The 10308-nt window shown below is 28.9% G+C and overlaps 1 long non-coding RNA gene across 2 annotated transcripts in view; it reads right to left on the bottom strand.

Annotated features, from left to right (window-relative positions):
• LOC145248651 (uncharacterized) overlaps positions 1–1296 on the bottom strand; it is a 278909-nt gene extending 277613 nt beyond the window's left edge. The window contains exon 1 of one of the 2 annotated variants that reach the window (XR_013863379.1): positions 1166–1296. This is a non-coding gene — a long non-coding RNA (uncharacterized LOC145248651). The remainder of the gene's footprint in view (positions 1–1165) is intronic. The other variant, XR_013863377.1, reaches the window with a different exon arrangement.
• Between the last annotated feature and the right edge of the window lie 9012 nt (positions 1297–10308).

Consider the following 10308-nt stretch of genomic DNA (forward strand, 5'->3'; position numbering starts at 1 on the left):
TATCGTGGAAATGCTGTATTCCTGTGAGTATTTTACAAGTATTTTAACGGAAATATTCCGACGAACTGTAAACTATGTCACCCTCTTTCTAAATTAATCCAATTGAACTGAGAGGCAGCAATATTCTACGCCTTAGCAGAAAAACCTACACATTTTCAATCCTCGAAGTGCTAGCCTTTGAAATACCATTCTGGTATGCCAATCCTGACTGTACTGATATGCAAAAGAAGTAAACATCTTGCTGCACAACTCCCTATATAATATCTCTTCAATTTTTTTGTCAAATATTATATGTACCCACACGAATAAAGAAAAATGATAGAAAATGATAAGAGAAGTGTGAGATAAAAAGTATACGAACTAGAAGGCGTATATATATATATATATATATATATATATATATATATATATATATATATATATATATATACATATATATACATATATACATATATACATATATACATACATATATATATATATATATGTGGGGGGGAGTGGATGAGTGTATGTATATGTGTATATATAATTATGATTATGTATGTATGAATATACGTATATATTTATGTATATGCATACACGAATATGTATATATATATATATATATATATATATATATGCGTGTATATATATATACATATATAAGTATTATTATGTATGTATAAATATATGTATATATTTATATATATATGTATATATTTATACACGAATACATACATATATATATATAAACGTATATATGTATATATAAGTATTATTATGTGTGTGTTATATACGAATATATTTATGTATATGCATACACGATTATATATATATATATATATATATATATATATATATATATACATACATATTTATGCATATGAATCTAGAATAAAAAAATAATTTTGCTCACATCTATATGCTTTTTAACGTAATTATTTTTTCTTTAATGAATTGAATAGAAGCCATTTTTTTTTATTTTTTACGCACTTTCAACCTTCTTATGTTCAAGCTCCGCAAACGCACAAGTGACTCACACAAAAAGCACGCAACAGTCGCAACACATTCTATATGCACATCTATAAAATCCGTAAACACACAAAACGTTATTCGTTCAGTACTTCACATTAAACAATCGCATACTGTAATAGATAGCTGTATGTTCACATATATACATACGCACCTTAATACACATGCCCATATAAGGAAAAATAACTTGCGACTTGTAGCAGCTTCAATATCGACTGTCCAACCTGTTGCGCTGTTTTTAACAGGTGCGAGTAAGCGGCAATGGCCTAACGCCTGCTATAATGGTTCAAGGGAGATAACTAAGGCAGGACAAATTCCGTCCGTTCAATAAAGCTATTCGTGTTGGCCGCTCTTTGTTCGTTTACTGCAATATTTGTCAAAAAATGAATATTGTATAAGTTTTTTTGTTTCTTTTATTTTTAAAGCTGTAATTAATTGTATTTATATATGTGTTTATATTCTGCATTTGTTAGCAGATTTATTTTATTAATTCCGGTAGAAATTAATCGAAATATATTTGATTTTCTATGAAAAAATTTGGGGTGAAATGCATGCGCGTGTTTAATATGAGGAGGGGTTGGTGAAAACGTTTTTATTAGTAGTATTATCACGTGAGAAAAATGAATCCAATGTAAAATTGTGAGGGAGTAAAAGATGTATACAGAAAAAAATATGCGGTAAATAAATATTCAACTGGACAATACTTGTAGCTAATAGTATACGCGAGTATATATATATATATATATATATATATATATATATATATATATATATATATATATATATATATTCCTGTGTGTATGTGTGTGTGGGGGTGTTACATGGAAGAACACATTTGCTGGTTATGTCGACACGTAATATGCTGTTCTAATAATCATGGTATCTTTATCTTTATTACCTCGCATTTAAACATATCCTCGTATACAGTATTTATTAAGTTTATACTATTATATATATATTCAGCAATATACACATATACGTTCAAATATATATATGTACACATACTAGAAACATCATCGTGTCATGTACTTGTTCGTTTATGTGCTTATGTAAGCTGTATACAATGAAACACGTTGTATACAAAATGCTAACAAAATAAGACAGATACAATGGCTAGGAAAATAGTTTCATAAAAATATTAGAAATTATGACAATTATATATATATATATGTGTATATATATATATATATATATATATATATATATATATATATATATATATATATATATGTATGTATGTATATATATAAATATGTCTACATCTTTAAGTAGCGGTGTATCAAGATATACATAGCTATCTATAGCAGGCCGCGCGGCATTGCTATATCTTTAAATAGGAGTCAATTTGATATTTTGATTTATGCGTATTTTGTGTTTATTATTGTATTATATTATATTAGATATTCGTGTTTAGTATTATATTATATTAGACACAATATATAGTAATTATTCAACATCTTTTTTTTTAAATGTATTATGCATCCTGTCAAGAATCGAAACTTTGACGTTATTGATTGAGATTTGAAGATATTTTGCTGCAAGCCTAAAAATAAGAACATGAATAATACCTATTACGTTACGCATGTATATTCCTAATACCGTCGATCGATCTTAAAATCTTAAGCCACGACTTTCTGCAGCCAATACATCCAAAAACTATTGCGTGGAACCGAGTACCCTACAAACTAAGTTTCAACGTAATGGACCAAAAAGTGGCGGAGGAATATATATATATATATATATATATATATATATATATATATATATATATATATATATATATATATATATATATATATATATATTAATATATTTAGAAAGAAACTGTGTTTCCAATCGGGTTTTTGCAAATATTACGAAATTATAAAGCAAATAAAATATCTGCATGACTATAATTACATGTAATAGATAATTGAAGATGATCATCATACAATCAGAAAACTGAGAGATGTTATAGGTTTTTACTTTGCATATATGTTTAAAAGAATATGCAAATACGCTAGAGTTTTTGCGGATTAATGCAATCACACGACCCGTTGTAATTTCTGTGTAAATAAATAGAAAGTATGTTTCATATGAATATAAATACGCAAATGTATGTTATAGGGGTGTATATATATATATATATATATATATATGTATATATATATATATATATATATATATATATATATATATATATATATATATATATACGATGCAGTATATATAGTTGGTTCTCTGTACATTGTTACAGACCCCGTTCGCAAACACAAACACATACCCATTCTTATATATATATATATATATATATATATATATATATATATATATATATATATATTTGTGTGTGTGTGCGTGTGTCTATTTGTATATATATGTATATGTGATATATGTGTGTGAATGTGTGTATATATATATGTATATATGTATATATATATATATATATATATATATATATATATATATATATACATTTACTCACACGCTCAGATATGCTAATATACATAAATGACAATATTTATATTCTTATATATATAGGGGTTTCGAATCCTGAGTTCGGATGTGTCTTACTGATGAGCCCAAATGAGGGCGAAACTCAAGTCTTGGACCTCCGGTTCTTTTACTGGCATGGCTCTTGTGAGCTGCGACGTTGTTCGGCTGTGGTATTTATTATATACATTCTCTCACATTCTGGAAATCATATATATATATATATATATATATATATATATATATATATATATATATAACTTATTGAGATGATTAACAACTAAAACGCGGGCAAGAATATTATAGGTAGCAGCCAGCTTAATGATGTGTAAATGACGCGACTACCTTTACAGATACCTATTTATCTCTGTTTCTCTCTTTATTTTTCTGTGTGTGCGTATGTATAATATATTTATATATATATATATATATATATATGTATATATATATATATATATATATATATATATGTGAGTGTGTATATATATATGTGTGTGTGTATATATATATATATATATATATATATATATATATATATATATATATATATATATATATATATATATATATATATATATATATATATATATATATATACAAAAAAGAGAGGGGAAGTGCGTTTCCGCATATTAAGACGACCCTGTTTTATTTGATATTTAATTTTGGAAGTTATGTTTTTCTAAGTTTCTACTTGTTGCTACCTTCGATATTGCGCCAGTAGAACGACGCCAACAAATTCGTCCACAACGCCGCGCGTGTGCAAAAGCACGCCTTATTCAAGCAACCTGTTGATTTTTCATCCTGACGTCACAGTCCTTCCTAATGACTGCGTCGTCACGAGGTGACGCACGATGAGTGCGCACAATCCACATACTCACATATATCTTATCATTCGTAAACATAGAAAAACAACGTGAGTTGTTTAATAAGTTCGCATAATGGAATCTACTATTTCCAAGTTTTAGAATATATATTATCGACGCATTTCATTTGGTATTTACTTTAGATTAAAAAACAATTGAATATTCATTTTTTATACTGATTAATTTTACAAGGGAATCCTCGTTTATTAATTCCGAAAGCCATTCGAGGATATTGATGATTTTAACAGTATCACTGAGACAAAACTCTGACGATCGTTATTTGTAGAAACATTATACAAATTTGTTTATTCTGCGGGCGACTAAAAATATATATTTTTTACATTACACATGAAGACAACAATATTGTAATAAGTAGGAGATTATGCCTGCTGAAGACAGAAGATTACAGGAACACACAATAATTGTTCCTAGTATTTGATTTTTTTACGTAGGCATATATTATAGTGGGGAAAAGTTCTGACAACAATGGTAGCTAGAGGAATTTTTGTTGTGAATTATTTTGCAGTTTCCTTTGACTGCTGTCCAAGCGAATAATTACGTTGAAATTACGATAGAACATCACAAGTTTTTTTTTTCGATGGGAAACAGTTTGCAGAGTGGTGAAAATAACATTTCTTCTCCCGTTTTAGACATGTAGATCTACCAGCCTCTGCCCCAGACGTGGAAAAGTACTCAATTCTGGTATGTATTTTACTCTTGTACGGGTAGAATATTTCGCCGAAAATGAGTTTTCTGGAGCGGTAGAAATATGCAAAAAGCAAAAGCAAAAAAAGAAACAAATTTGATTTTGTTTAATCTATCTATTTTTTCCCTTTATATATATATATATATATATATATATATATATATATATATATATATATATATATATATATATATATATATATATATGAAATAAAATGGTGGTGGAAGGACCTGGATACTCAACGTTTCGCCCGATTTATGCGGGCTTCTTCAAGAGGGATGGTCATTGACGATATCGGTACATAATATTAGGAGTAACGATACGAATTCTCAGTTAAGGAAAACACAAAAAAAATGTGGCAGATAAAGATCAATCAGAATTTTTCGTCTATACGTTCATTTATTCTTAATATGCAGAAAGTGATGATCATCCATCAGGTAACATTGAACAGCGACTAAGGTATCGGTAAACTAATCAAGACTAAAGACGTATTTTCTGCATCAAGACAATGGGTTTTCACTATATATATATCATATGGTACATCAATTGAGAAAAAACTTGGCGCTAAGTATTAAAACATATTTCTCATTACAAGACATTTATTTTTGTTGGAAACGTCTTAAGTTCGATTTTGTTCTATCTCTCTCTCTCTCTCTCTATCTCTCTCTCTCTCTCTTTCTCACTTTATTTCTCTAGACTTATGCAACAATTTCCCTACACAAAAATGTATCACTCTGCGATAATACAAGCACTAATGGTAATGTTTGGAATCAAATAACTCAGTTATTACAATGAGTTACATTATTTACATACAAAGTTTATTTAACCCTTTCGGTTATTTTTCTTTAGATAAAATCTCACAGGTTGAAAAACATTCCATAAGCTTTCATTCACACTAAACATATACAGATATCTACGCGAGTATATATATATATATATATATATATATATATATATATATATATATATATATATATATATATATATATATATATAGTTCTCCTATACCCAATTACACATTTTCTTATATTGTATTATGCCATTCATTTTGGTCTCTTGGTCTTACTTGGGTCCAGGCCAAGAATTTATCAAGTCCGGTGGAGTATCCAGCTTCCTTCTGTTACTTGAGCTAACATCACTTGGAGAAAGTGCACCATTTCCCGTAAAATCTAATCTGAGTAGATCTTACTTGGGCTGCGAATACTACGTGATTTCGAATATTTAGCCAGGGTTTACATTTACAGAAACGTATCATTTTTCCAGGTTGTCTACAGAGACACTCGAGCATAGTGTCTAGTAGGCATTAAAGTTTTCTCGAGTAGGCATTCAACATACATACATATATAGACACACACATCAAAATTTAGATAGTCGGATAGAGGCACAGTTACACATAAACACTCGCGTTTGGTTTTACTATTCAACGTACTTTTGCAGGCAAAACACCTGTTGAGTGTATGTTTCGATATAATTGGTCCGTTCTTCCTTGCTCATCTAATGCCTTGTTCAATAATTTATATAACAGAAACAAAATCCCCCTTTGTTATTATCGTGCGTATTGTAAATAGCGATAATTCGAGATATGCAATGATAATTACACATTTTAGAAGTTACATTTATTTTAATTACATCCCGTTTCTTATTATCTTGTGTATTATTTATAATTAAAAAAAAAATGGTATGTGTGCATTGTATATATTAATATATATATATATATATATATATATATATATATATATATATACATATGTATAAATGTATATATATATAAATGTATATATATATATATGCGTGTGTGTGTGTGTGTGTGTGTGTGTGTGTGTGTGTGTGTGTGTGTGTGTGTTTTGAGAAAATAGAAAAACCGAATGAAATTATTAAAAAATCTAACGTTTTGTCCTTATTTCAGAGGACATCTTCAGGATAATTGAACTAAAAATGTTAAAAAAGAAAAAAGTCATAGATCGTGCGAAAAAGACAGTTCTTGAATCCTACCCATGTCGCGAAGGACAAACATATGTGTGCGTATGGGAAGGTTGGGTTGTTCGATGTCTATATATACACTTTTAAAAATGCGTTAAAATAAATATGTACATTTTTTTTTCTGTAAGCTTATTCATTTTGTTGAACTATTTAAGGAAAAACGGTTAGCCAGGATCTGTTTTGATATTTTGTTCTTTGATTATTATTTTCCCTATGCTAGGGGTTAAATGGCAGAAGCCTTTTCTTTGCGTAATAGTATTAGTATTCAATATTAGTGCTGGTTCTAAAAGCCTTCTTTTAGCTCTATCTATCACGTATTTAATAATTTTCGCTTGATCTAAATTAAATGAGTGAGCGTGTTCTGCACAATGGAAAAAGAGTGCATTTAGGGCGTTACCATTCCTTATATCTCTTATGTGCTCGTTAAGTCTTACTTTCAATTTTCGCTGTGTTTCACCTATGTTCGCTTGTTGACAGTTGTTACATGGGATGGAGTATATACCGGCATCGGATGTGAGAGTTTTGGGAGAGTGCTTGATAGTTTTTAATGTCTGTTTTATGGTTGAGGAAGTTGTTTGTATCAAGAGAAAACCAAGTCTATTAAGAGTGTCGTAGATTTTTTGTATTTTCGGTGTGGCTGGGAATGAAAAGATGTCTGTTTAATAGTGAGGTATTCGTTTTATGTTTCTGTGTGTTTATGTTATAGTGTATTTTCGTAGCTTTTTTCTTTGCGTAAGAAATGAAATAGGATGGGCACTGTAGTTTTCTTAAAACATTCGTAATATATTGAAATTCATCATTAAGATATTGGGGACTGCATATTCTAAAGGCACGCAAGAAAAAAACAATAATCATGCCCGTCTTTATTTTCACATGTAAAGAAATCAGCGGAACATAAGCAACTGATGACTGTTAATCCGTCTAATCTAGCATGACGTTTATATTTGCAGTCACGTGGTGGAATATGGCGTTGAAAACCTTTATAAAATTCGACTATTTACTATTTCTTAAAAATATTTATATATTAAAAAATATTACATGATGCAGTTTTTATCTAATTTTCTTTCTGTTTAAGTTTCAAACCTCGTAATATGAGATAATTTTAAATCTGAATATATTAGGTATGCGTTAGATGATATTCATAGTATATAAAGCCCACTTAATAAAATTACCCTGAATTGAAATTCCTTCAACAAATTTAATGAAAATATTTGTTAATTAACATTAAATAGTTCATGTAAACTATAAAACGATTAAACTGTAATTTTCATTATGTTCCAAAACTTCACAAATATTGGACTGTTTAATATGCAACGCTTTAATATTACAATTATGTAATTTACTAATAGCTTTGATATTACAAAACAGTAATGTCTATGAAAAATGCAACTTATCGTTGGTGTTTGCCATTTTCCTCTCATATTTCTTAAGAAATATATTAGTAGCTCACAGAAAATGTTAAGTCTTATTAGTCAAACTATCATATGTGCAAAATTAAGTCAATACCTTGTAAACATATTTAAAGTCAAACATCATGTCCCTGATGATCTAAGAGCCGTTTTTGAAGCATTATCGTCTCATATTATACGTATAGATCATGAGAAGTTATAAAGAGAAAGTGTAAATGTTTCGAGCACAAAAGTATATAATTGTTAATTCTGTGCGCACTAGTATGTTCCCAGACATCTTAAGGTAACCACGGAGAATAATTCTCAAAAGTCAATAGTCTATACTTCACAAAAATGACCATTGCTATAAAACTGTTTTCGATAATATGACAAAATTGGTCGTTTAGAATCCTTATCAAATACTGATAAAAATCCGTTTAATCATTATATACCATATATGTATAAAATTTAGAATTAACCATTAATGCGTCCTAAGAATTACTGTAAGTTCAATATTGTTTTAAATCGGAGTAAACCATTATTTAAAAAAAAATATGTCTATTAATTTAATTTTTAAATAAGAACTTTTATTTTACTTTAGCACAACAAATCTATTAATAACTGTCCAGTGTAATTTACATTTACTGTTTACATATTAGATGCTGCATTTTCGATAATCAGAAAACAAAGAAGATGCCCGAGAAATTCTATACGGGTTTCACTGTTCTCCCGTACATTAAGAGTAGTGATACTAAACTTACCTGACTCCTATGATGTCTATACCTCAATTAATGGTCGTTATGTAAATATATAAAGATTTTTATCTAAAACACCAAATTGAATCGGAATAGCATCTACTATTATCTCGCGAAAACATGTTTCCATATTTGTATATATCTATATTTCTCTCTCTTTTTATCTCTCTCTCTCTCTCTCTTTATCTCTCTCTTTCTGTCTGTATGTCTGTCTTTGTATGTCTGTCTGCCCGTCTGTATGTCTGTCTCTGTATGTCTGGCTGTCTGTCTGTCTGTCTGTCTCTCTGTCTCTGTCTGTCTGTCTGTATGTCTGTCTCTCTCTCTCTCTCTCTCTCTCTCTCTATATATATATATATATATATATACGGATGTGTGAGATTGTCTGTAAGTGGGTGCATATACAGCAAGCGATAAACTAACGATGATGGGCATTTAATAAACGATGGTGTTATATCAACTGCTAAATAAATGTTTTTAATGGCCTACATTTTTTAAAGTTTAAATATTATTGATTTGTTTAAGCTACTTTTTATGTTATTAAAGCGATTTCATTTCACACGTTTTATTGTTTGTTTTGTATATGTCACATCTGTAATATACCATACAACTTACATATTGGGCCTTTTTCTAAACTACGACTTGGATCTGACGTAGCGTATTAAAGTCAAAGAATAGGGAGTCACCTATAAAAAGAGTAATGCCTTAGTAAAAAGAAAAAAAACTGTTAGGTACAACACTACATAATTTAGATTTTTTTAATATTTTTTATACAGTTAGTTTTTTTTTTCAATATTTATGTAAATACACTGCGAAAACCTACGTCTATTGTTTTAGATAGGTTATATAAGGAAGGTAAAAGTTTACCTTGTTCCGTATTTCACTTGTTGTTGCTTCAGCCTGTGATGTGTTGAATCTTTTACAAACCACTAAATTCAGAAGAAAAATGTATTGTTATATTTTCTAGAATCTCCACTCGTTATGCATATTTTGAACTAAAACAAACCATTTACTTCTGTTTTTTAGATTAGTTCATTTTTTTCTTTGCACAGCGATTACTAATATACCTACAAATATCTCATGCAAACCAATGTTTGTGAGCTTTATCCTATGCGTATGTGCTCTTATTTTGTAAA

This window comes from Euprymna scolopes, chromosome 27 (genome assembly GCF_053919585.1).
Source record: "Euprymna scolopes isolate OS-2025 chromosome 27, ASM5391958v1, whole genome shotgun sequence".
NCBI lineage: Eukaryota > Metazoa > Mollusca > Cephalopoda > Sepiida > Sepiolidae > Euprymna > Euprymna scolopes.